Genomic DNA, 10,962 nt, shown 5'->3' with positions numbered 1-10,962 from the left:
CTTACTGATCACTCTTATCTTTCCCAGATAGCTGAACAGGGAAAGCCCTGCCCCCAGAACCCTCATGCTCTCATCCCTGTGTGTCCACCCTAGAGCTGGGCAGCTCTGCCTACTGTTACTCCTGCTCTGGCCAAGGACCCCTCCCTGCAGACTGGCTAGAATCCAGTCCTGGGTTCCCATGGCACCCCCAGGCAGCTGCCCACAGGTCCTCTCCCAGGATGCCACCCCAGGGGGTCATAGCAGACATTCTCCCCTAATCTATTGGCAGATTAGTTATCAGTAAATGAACCAGAATGTGAGCTCTGACCCCTATTTCCACGCCCTTCGTCTGGAGGATTTACCAGAACCCTCCACACTCTGTAACTGGGAGCTGAGCATCCATCCAAACAGCAATACTTCTTTATTTCTGAGATGACCTCCTTGTTAGAAATACCCAGTCAGGAATCTCAGGCCAGTGTTGGTTGTTCTTTGAACCCCATGGCCCAACAGACCATCTCTCAAGCTACCTTGTTTTCCAATGGGCTACACATGCAGGAAAGAGGACTCTAAGCAGGGTACTCCCACTCCTCTGATCCTCCCCCAACCCTGTGGCCTTACACTGGCCAGCTCTTGTAGACCCCTGCTCAACTGCAGCAGTGGGGGGTCAGGGGAGATCAGCCCCTTCATTAAAAATGAGCTCTGTGGTGTTCACAACTGTTCACAACTTGTATTCCTTTTTTTTCTTTTTCCTTTTTCTTTTTTCTTTCTTTCTTTTTTTTTTTTTCTTTTTTTTTTTTGGTTTTCTGCCTGCCTCTGCCTCCCGAGTGCTGGGATTAAAGGCGTGCGCCACCACCATCCGGCTACAATTTGTATTCCTGTATTGAGCCAATTTCCAGATTAAAATCTGGTTGTCTTATTTATTTATTTATTTATTTATTTATTTATTTTTGGTTTTTTTCGAGACAGGGTTTTTCTGTATAGCCCTGGCTGTCCTGGAACTCACTTTGTAGACCAGGCTGGCCTCGAACTCAGAAATCCGCCTGCCTCTGCCTCCCGAGTGCTGGGATTAAAGGCGTGCGCCACCACGCCCGGCCAAATCTGGTTGTCTTAAATTTACTTTCCCTATTCAGGACAACAGAAGTCTGAGGTCAAGTTGGGCTGGCTGTGGGCCCTGAGGAGGCTTCTTCTGCCTGTTATAACTCTGGGGCCTGCAGGCATCCATGGCTTACGGTCATCTCAGTCTAGTCTCTGCTGTCTCATCTCCCCACGTCTCCTGTCCTGCATAAGGACACTTGTCGTTGGATTTAGAGTTGTTCATAAAGTGCAGATGACCTCACCTCAAGCCTCTTCCCACCGTTATGCTTGCAAGACTCTTTCCAAACAAGGTCACATTCGTGGATCCGGGAGATAGCACAGAGACCTGCCTTTGGGGGAGCTACCTTCTGCCCACTACACACCTGGCAGTTCCTGGTCCCTTGACATCATGCACATCCTGACATGGCCTGGGTGTTATAGACTTTCCAACATGGCTGCCACTGTCTGGTGGCCCTTACATCAAAGGGGCGCAGCATTTCTAAGACTCCACTGATTCTGCGGGAGCTAATGTCAATATGATCCCTGTGTTCAGCCCGAGTAGCTGCAGCTCACTTGCCTTGCCCTTGCCTTGCCCTTGATACCGGGATGTAATTCCTGGAAGGATGGTCTGTTTGCAGTGGGATTTTCTATATGAGGTGATTCTTCCCAAGTCAGTAGGTTCAGCAGGAATCCACCTGCTTCTCTGAGACCTACACAAGATGAGGCTGAGCCCACCATTCTGTCATCAGTGCAGGTGCCAGCCCTTAAATCTCCATGATGCTGCCTCTAACTTGGCCACTATTTAATCCCAAGCCCCTCAGTTGAACTCCAGGCTATTGTTATAATGAGGATCTGAGGAGGTGGTTCTCTTTGGCCCGTGACAAAGTTCCAGGGGACAAGAGTTGGAGCCTGCCAACCGCTAGTGCTGATGATTGGGGATTTCCTAATGATCAAGTCCCCTTCCATGCCTATACCTCCTGCCCACTGCTGGGGGACCCACCAGCTTTCCAAGGTTCACATAAATGGAGTCTTCTTCAGTGAACATGAGTTGAGAGCAGAGGCCAAGTCAGGCATACTAGGAGTAGAGAGCTGAGGGACTCAGAGCTCAGTAGCTTCCGCTTTCTGGGGCCTATGCTGCTAAGCAACAAGGAAAGAGACTTCGGTGAGGCACCAGCTGCGCCTGTCCTGGAATGGAATCCCTCAGGCTGGCAGTAGGTAGCCTGAGATTTGCCCTTCCCTGACCTCCCCAGCCAGACCAGGGCTGAGGCTGTGAGAAACTGTCAGCAGAGAGGAGTGGGGGGGGGGGTGTTTCCTCCTGGTCAGACCTGAAATCACAACTTACCTCTTACCCATGGGATTTCTGGCAGGTGGCAGCTACTATAGGCCACAGTGGGCCTGGAACCCAGGCAGAGGGAGCCATAGGAGCCTGCTAAGGTTACACTCAGGGAGAGTGCCTGGTCCAGCAGGGCCAGCTGCCCATAAAACTGAGTGCAGGGATAAAGGGAAACTGAGCCCCAATGGACTCCACAGCCTGAGTTGAAAGGCCAAAGGCTTTCAGAGCCCAGAGCTGCTCTGTCTCTTCCTAGGAGTCCCCATTCCTTCAGCTACTGGGAAGCACCATTACTATGTGCCCACAGGCTCAGGAGCCAGTGCAGCACCATGGGGAAGGGGCTCAGAACTCTGTCTTAGAGGACTAGCCTGACCTTCTTTCCCCAAAGAAGAAACAGGGAGCAGGTTTGAACAGTGATGCGACTGTGAAAGTGTGTGGGTAATTTCCGCCTTTCAATTTCATTCTCATAATTTGAGGATTAAAATAAAAGTACATTTGATTTGCCCATTATAATATAACCAAAAAAATGGATTTTTTAAGAACATGAACAAGAAGAGAAAATATTCCAAAAGCCTTCAGCCAATACTAGCTACTATGTAAGATCCTTAATTTTAGCTGTGACCTTCCTGGCAGGTTGAGTGAGAAGGGCAATAAGGTGAATCATGCATTGGGAGCCTGGGTGTGCTGTGATATTCCAGACCACACTTGCTGGCCTTTTTGACCCTGGGTTCATTCAGACCACTAGACCTCAGGTCCTAACTTTTTTTGGTCTGGAAAATGTGCCTGGACAAGCAAAGACCGGAGACCAGAGCTGTGAAGAGATGCGGGGCAAGGGCAAGGCTACCAAGCTGACAAAGATGAGCTACACAGCAGAAAGCTGGAAGAGCTGACAAGGGACAATCAGGGTGCCTCGAAAGCCCCTAGGAACAGCATGTGCACAGGGCAGTGCCTAGCAGAGAGGAGGTGAGGCAGCGACAACCCGAGGGACTGGCAGGGCCAGGCCGGTAGCTGCTGAGCCGTTCAGAAAATCTATTTTCCTAAGCTCTTGGCCTGAAACCTCAAGTGTATTTTCCTTACGTTTTATTTTTTCTTTGACCCCAAACTCTGGTAAATTTAAGGGAAATTTAATTATGGTGTTTTGGGTCCATTTACACTTAAACCCTCTCGGCATTTTTTCCAGAACCCTTTTGCAGTTCAGCATGCCTTGGGAGCCTTCTAAATGAATGTTTTATTTATTTATTTTTTTTGAAAAGGCCTTGCCCCCCTCCCACCCCCCAGGACTAGCCTTCCTGCCAAGAATAAACAAGTTCTAACTCTGCAGGCTCCAGCAGAACTAGGAATCTAGGCCCCAGGGCCCAGCAGCCTTTGCCACACCCTCCTCCTCCACCCCAGTGGCTCTCTATTACACTGCACCCTTCTCAGTCACTGGCCCCTCCTGGCATCACCTATGGCAGTCTTGCTCTGTTCCCCTCTACTGGTTGGCCCTCTCACTCATCATCCCTGTGTGACCTTCAGCCAAGCATTCAGCTCTATTCTCTAAGTTTAGAGCAGCCAGCTGGGGCGGCGTGTGTGCGCGCAAACACCTGCATATATGCTGCTAAGTTCTGAGTCCTCCCGCAGACGACTTGGGTTGGGTAATCCAGGTCCTTGTGTGTTCAGAATGTGAAGTTGGTAGTCTTAGTGGTTCCTGAAAGAACTCTCACAGAGGCTCCATTTGACAGATGGGGAATAAGGAGGCACTGTCCCAGTTACTCAGTCACCAGAGGTGACCACATGGCTTCCAGAGATGTTTGAACTGAGCTTGGGAACAGTGGAATGGTTAGGGAGCTCTCAGAGCAGTGGAGACCTCAGCAGCCCTGAGCTAGGTGCCTCATTAGCCTGAGGAAAAGGACCAGCCCACCCACAAAGCCTGGTAAGACTCTGGGGATGCTGGGGGACCCTGGAGGATGCAGGAGATGCAAACACATAGGCTGCTTACAGCTGATTGGAAGAGGTAGCTGTTTGCAGAGAACTTACCAGATAGAGGCTGCCAACTCACGACCCATGGCCACTTCAGGAGCCTCACTTTCCAGGAGTGTCCCAGCTAAGATCTAAGGGTCATAGGCCTAAACCCCAGCTCCTAAGTCTCCAGCAGAATCAAGCTATACCTATCACCTGGGTCTCTGCCCCAGTTCACAAAGCAGGCATAGTGGACCTGAGAGTTGAATGCGGGGGAGACAGAGGTAGAGGTCACTTCCCTATTCAGTCTCTTCGGTCCACATCTGAAAGTGCTTCTACTGTCTGCTGGACTCCACTGGAGGCTGACTGATGCTTAGGTACACAGTGGTGTCTGTCTCTACCCCATCACAGGCGGGAAAGCTAAGGCATGTTCTGTGACTATCTCATATTTTCTCTGAGAAACCCTTTTCTTAGGGTCTTTTTATAGGCTAAACAGAATATTCACCTGGGATGTTTCTACCCAGAGGGCACATGTCGTGCAGGTACATTAATAGGCCTGAGGAGTGGGCAGGCAGTTGCTCCTTAGACACCTGTCTCCACATGACTTCCAAGTCCTTGTTGACCTTGCTAACTATTCTGGTCATCCTCTTCTCTCTGAGCCACCACTTGCTCCCAGCCTCCAAGGTCCCAGCATTGAGTAGGATGGACAGGCAGGGTCTACATCCCCTAATAGAGATGTCTGTGCTTCTGGAGGCCCTCTCCTCCTAGCCACGCCCATTGCCTGCCCCTTGCCCTGGCTGCTGACAGCTTTATTGTTCACTGGCCTGGCCTGGATAGGGACTGAGGGTGAGTTGAGTCAGCCCTCTGGGGTGGGAAGGCACTGACCATGGCTGAGGCAAAGGTTAGGAGTCTGATATGGGGTTCCCAGGCAGTGTACACACCCACAACAGTCCACATATGCGTCCATGCTGACCTCTGCTTAAACTAGGCTGTCCTTCTGGCCCCAACTAGGGAGTAGAGGATCCCATGATCTCTCAAGCCCAAGTCAAAGACGCTAACAGCTGATTAGGAAAGGGATACAGAAAGCTTAACTCAGAGGAGCAGGGTCAAGGGGAGGCCTATCTGTTCCTGAGGTGGGCACTCCACACTCCTCTCCTTGGAAACTGATGGGCCTCAAGTTGTCCTGCCAGCACAGCTTAAGAACTGTGCCCCAAGCCGGGCGGTGGTGGCGCACGCCTCCCAGCACTTGGGAGGCAGAGGCAGGCGGATTTCTGAGTTCGAGGCCAGCCTGGTCTACAAAGTGAGTTCCAGGACAGCCAGGGCTATACAGAAAAACCCTGTCTCGAAAAACCAAAAAAAAAAAAAAAGAACTGTGCCCCAGCTCCACAGTAGTGGCACATACCTTTAGTCCCAGCACTCAGAAGACAGAGGCAAGTGGATCTCTGTGAGTTGGAGGCCAGTCTGCTCTACAGAGTGAGCTCCAGGATAGCCAGGGCCACACAGTGAAACCCTGTCTTGGGGAAAAACAAAACAAAACAAACAAACAAACAAACCAGAAAAGAACGATGCCCCAGCATCCAGGAGAGCCTGCCCAGAGAGTCAGTCACCACCCAGACTAGTGTCTCTCTGTGAGCAGGGGTGAAACCCAGAAGGGCAGTTGGGGCCAGAGCCCAGGTTCCCAAGCCCAAGTTATCTTAAACTGGGGTCTGTGTTGCCTCAATGTGGATCAAAGAGGCTTACCCAGCCGCTACCAGAGCTGGATTCCCACAGTCACATCCACCCTCCCTCCCCCTCCCCACCTCCCAACAGGCCTCATGCAGCCTTTGCTGCCCCAGTCTCCTTGTCCACAAGGACCCTCCCCTTCCCTGGAATGTTTTTATACCCACTGAGTCTTTATACCCACTCTTGTGACTCTGTGGCCTGTTCCGAAGCTACCTGTCACCTAAGGGACCCCATCTTTGGGAAGGCCATAACTGGCTTCTAGGAGGGCAGGAAACACTACTGGATCTTTAGTTAGAGGGCTACAGGGTCTAACTCTGGGCAATGCATCAGTTCATCTGGAGGCAGAGGCACAGAACAGATGACTCCAAAGCAGGATCTGGTAGGATCATTGGCAACTCAAGTCCTAGGGATGCCTGTGTCCTTGGGGGACTAACTGTACTGACAGCCAGCCAGTCAAATGCCCCAGATGGGAAAGCTGCTGTGGGCCAGGGCATTGGTATTCCTGAAAAAAAAGTCCTGTGAGCTCCCACTGCCCCATGCCTGCCTGGGTGCAGAGAACTGGGCTGGGCCTGGAAAACTGGGTCAGAGCAAGGCTGGGCAGGCCCCTATGCCAGCACCGCCTCATCTCACCCAGCAGAAAGAACACATGCCTACAGCAAGACAGGAACTCTCACTCAGCAACCTGGGACCCATACTCATCTGAGCACACCTGGCCCTGTCCTGTATGCCATCACGTGTGATCATCTGGAAGCCACAAGAGCCTCAGCTAGAACTCTAGGCTTCCTCCAGCCCTACATGTGCCTACCTACCATAGCCTGGTATAGCTGTAGCCTGATCTGAGACCAGGATATTCCACTTTCCGGGTTGGTTCACCAAAGTTGGGGAATCCGAATATAATGGGTAGCATAAATGATCACTGCTCTCAGGAGAGGGCTCCCTGCTGAGACTCTGCACCTCTGCACGCCTGGAGCTCTTTGAGATGAAGATAAGTAGTTGGTGCAGAATCTAAAGTCTTTAAAAGAGCAGCCAGCCTCCTACCCCAAGGCATAAAGCAAATCAAGAATTACCCCTTCTGCCTGCCCTAGGAAAAGCTATCCCACATCCTCCTAGGATAGCATATCCTCCCATCCAAGGACTTTCAGGACACCCAGGAAAACCCATTTCACCCATGGCAACCCTAAAGAAGATGCCAGGGTCGGTAAGGGCTATCCCACAGCTATGGGGCCAGTCTCACCCAGGGGTTTCCCTCTTTGCCCAATGTTCAGTCTAGTTGTACAAGGGACAACTTGCCTTGGCTCACAGAAGGCAGGATGCAGCGGAGCAGGGTTGCAGCTACCCCTAGCAAGACCCTTCCCCATTACCTACTCCTTTCCCTGCGATACGCTCTGGCCTCACAGAGACCTGGTTTTCCTAGGCCTGCCTGTCTTCACACCTCACCAGATGAAGTTGGCCCCAGTCCCCCTTGCTGAATTCATTAGAGGGGGAAAGTTCCCAAACCATGATCAGCCATCCACCCACCTATCAGTGATAGAAGAACCCATCCACCCCCGGCCTAAGGCAGAGAAACTCTGCCAGGACCCTTGCTTCATTCACACATGGGCTGTACCTGCCCAGGGATGAGGCTCCCTGTCACTCTGACCCCCCACATCTGCTCTCAGGGACATGTCCCTGTGTTACCTTGCAACACAGACCTAAGGATCCCAGAGTAGCAAACCTCCCTACACATACACACACACACACACACACACACACACACACACAGAGGCACGCACATGCACACACACTCCATGTTCTCCTTGTTAAGGGCTTAAAGGATTCTACTGCATGCTACTGTCGGCTCACATAACTGGTAGTGCCAGAAACCAGCAGGTTGGGCAGGTGGAGACTCGATGGGTGCCACTCCCCAAGGCTTCTCTATTCAGCTTCTCCAGGCCTGCCCTGAACCTCCTGTTCTGAAAGGGAGGGTGAAGACAACTCCACCTGCCTCAGCTATGCTCAGTATTGAGGTTAGACCTCCTGCCCTGCCAACAGGGTCTCTTCCCCATCAGGCCTCTACTCTGGATCTCTGAATATCATATGCTCCAGCTCCTTATGGGAGGCTCCTGAACATCTCTAATATGCAGGATGACAAGCTCTGATAGGGTCTCTACTAGCTTTCAGTCTTGGCCTCCAGCAGACAACCACTTGACTACCCTTCCCATTATTAAACAGTGTTGGTTAGGCCTGGGGCCTCAGCTCATGAGAAGTCTTGGGCAGGTTTATTCTGAAGTATTATTCATAAAATGTGGGAGCTGACGAGATGGCTCAGTGGGTAAGTGCACTGACTGCTCTTCAGAAGGTCCTGAGTTCAAATCCCAGCAACCACATGGTGGCCCACAATCACCTGTAATGAGATCTGATGCCCTCTTCTGGTGTGTCTGAAGACAGCCACAGTGTACTTATATGTAATAGTAAATGAATCTTTGGACCAAAGCAAGCAGGGACTGAGCGAGAGGGGCCGACCGGAGCAAGCGGGGTTGACCGGAGTGAACAGAGGTCCTAAAAATTCAATTCTCAACAACCACATGAAGGCTCACAACCATCTATCTGTACAGCTACAGTGTACTGTAAAATAAATAAATAAATCTTTTAAAAAAATAAATAAAATGTGGACAAAAATAAGTGTATACCTTGGGATGAGGAGAGGGCTTAGGAACTGAAGACTTCTGGAGGTCACCAGATGGATCTTGGGCACACTGTAATCACAATCATCCCCGTTCAGGCGGCCCTCAGCCCTGCAACCTCTGGCCAGAAACAAAGAGAGAGAGCGCTTACCAGATGTGACAAAAAGCATCTGAGGTGGAATGTGTGAAAGCAAAAGGTGGATGGAGATAGAGGGACAAGCACTGAGCAGATAGGAAGACCTGGGATAGGGACAGTCTCAGAGACAAACAGGATGCTTGTAGCCTAGCAACAGCAATGGCCCAGCAGCAGAGCATGAACACATGAAGGGGGCCATGTTGGTACCTGTGACCAGGCCATGAAGGAAAGAGGTGGCCCACACCCTACCACAAGACAAATTCAGAGACTGCATCCTCACTCCCTCTCACAAGGAACTCAGCCCGGCCCCTGTCCTTGGGCAGAGTCCACCAGTGCCACAGGGAAGGGACCTGACATCCCTCAATCCATAGAATCTTCCAAACCAGTCATGTGGATCAGGGGTAAGAGGCACTGCCAACAGCTAGGCTTACTTAAGAGACTTAGAGAAAACCATAGGAGAGTGCTCTCAGGAGTATGTACCGTGTGCTTCTAGACTGAGTTGGGATATTAGAATCCATTCTGGGGTAGTATCTTCGTTGCATGTAAGCTACTACATGCCAGTCCCCATCCATGGCAGATATTACTAGTCAACTACAGCACTCTATCTATGTAGAGGCTGCTCTTTTGGCCTTAGAATCCTCCCCTACACTTCTGCACCACTATAAATAGAACACTGTGGCCAAAATCTGGGCTTACAGCCTGGTGATGATGGCACACAACATCCAGCACTCAGGAGGCAGAGGCAGATCTCTGTGAGTTCAAGGCCATCCTGGTTTACAGATCTAGTTCCATGACAATCAGGGCTACACACACACACACACACACACACACACACACACACAAAACCTTGTCTAGGTCTGTGAGATCAAGTCGTCAAGTCACCAAGTCAGCAAAAGAGAGTGTGCTGTTGGTGTCAGCTCAATTCCCATGCCACCCTACATCTCTAGTGCCTCTCTCAGGAGCTCTGTCCTCAGTTATAGACCACTGGGTTCCTTAACTAAGGGGGATGAGCCAACGGAGACAAGCTGAACCCAGGCATCATCTATCGGCATTTTCAGAAGTGCTCCGAGGTCTGTAGATGGGGCTTCAATTTGAAGTGGAATGACTCAAGGCTCCTAAAACTTAAGACCAGTTCATCAGTTATTAGGGAACACTGGAGTTAAAGGCCTTAACCAGTACCTTACCTGCTTAGGCCCTCCAGAAGCAAATGTGGCCCTAAGAACAGTTGGCCAGATGCAGGGATTAGCAAGGCACACAGATGCATCCAGGAAGAGCACCAGATACTGACTCAGTGTTACTTAGCAGAACATTTACCATGGAGACACAACATACATGTTTGCTCAGCCCAGATGTGGAACCCACAACAGATGAAAACACGGACACCATGAAAGTTCAGCTGGTGAAATGTGAGTTTTATTGGGGTTATTTCAAGAGAATGGGTGAGGGGTTACTTATAGGAGCATAAATGACTCAAAGACAGCGGGATCCCCAAAACCCTCATGGACCCTCCTTGTTCAGGATGCCTAAAACCTACCAATTCACCCAAAATCCAAGCCTGTCACATTTGGATCTCTGGGAGACTCCTGGAAGCTTTGATGTTGAAACCTCAGCTGGTCTTACCACACATTTACTTTTTGTTTTGTTTTGTTTTTGTTTTTTGAGACAGGGTTTCTCTGTATAGGCCTGGCTGTCCTGGAACTCACTGTGTAGACCAGGCTGGCCTCGATCTCAGAAATCCGCCTGCCTCTGCCTCCCAAGTGCTGGGATTAAAGGCGTGTGCCACCACTTCTCGGCCCTTACCACACATTCTTCTTTTTTTTTTTTTTTTTTTTAAGATTTATTTATAAACCGGGCGTGGTGGCGCACGCCTTTAATCCCAGCACTCGGGAGGCAGAGGCAGGCGGATTTCTGAGTTCGAGGCCAGCCTGGTCTACAAAGTGAGTTCCAGGACAGCCAGGGCTACAACACAGAGAAACCCTGTCTCGAAAAACCAAAAAAAAAAAAAAAAAAGATTTATTTATTATTATATCTAAATACACTGTAGCTGTCTTCAAACACACCAGAAGAGGGAGTCAGATGTCATTACAGATGGTTGTGAGCCACCATGTGGTTGCTGGGAT

This window comes from Mus caroli, unplaced genomic scaffold (genome assembly GCF_978045245.1).
Source record: "Mus caroli unplaced genomic scaffold, Mus_caroli_1 scaffold_4, whole genome shotgun sequence".
NCBI lineage: Eukaryota > Metazoa > Chordata > Mammalia > Rodentia > Muridae > Mus > Mus caroli.
The sequence above is the reverse complement of the archived record's forward strand: the minus strand, read 5'-3'. Positions refer to the sequence as shown.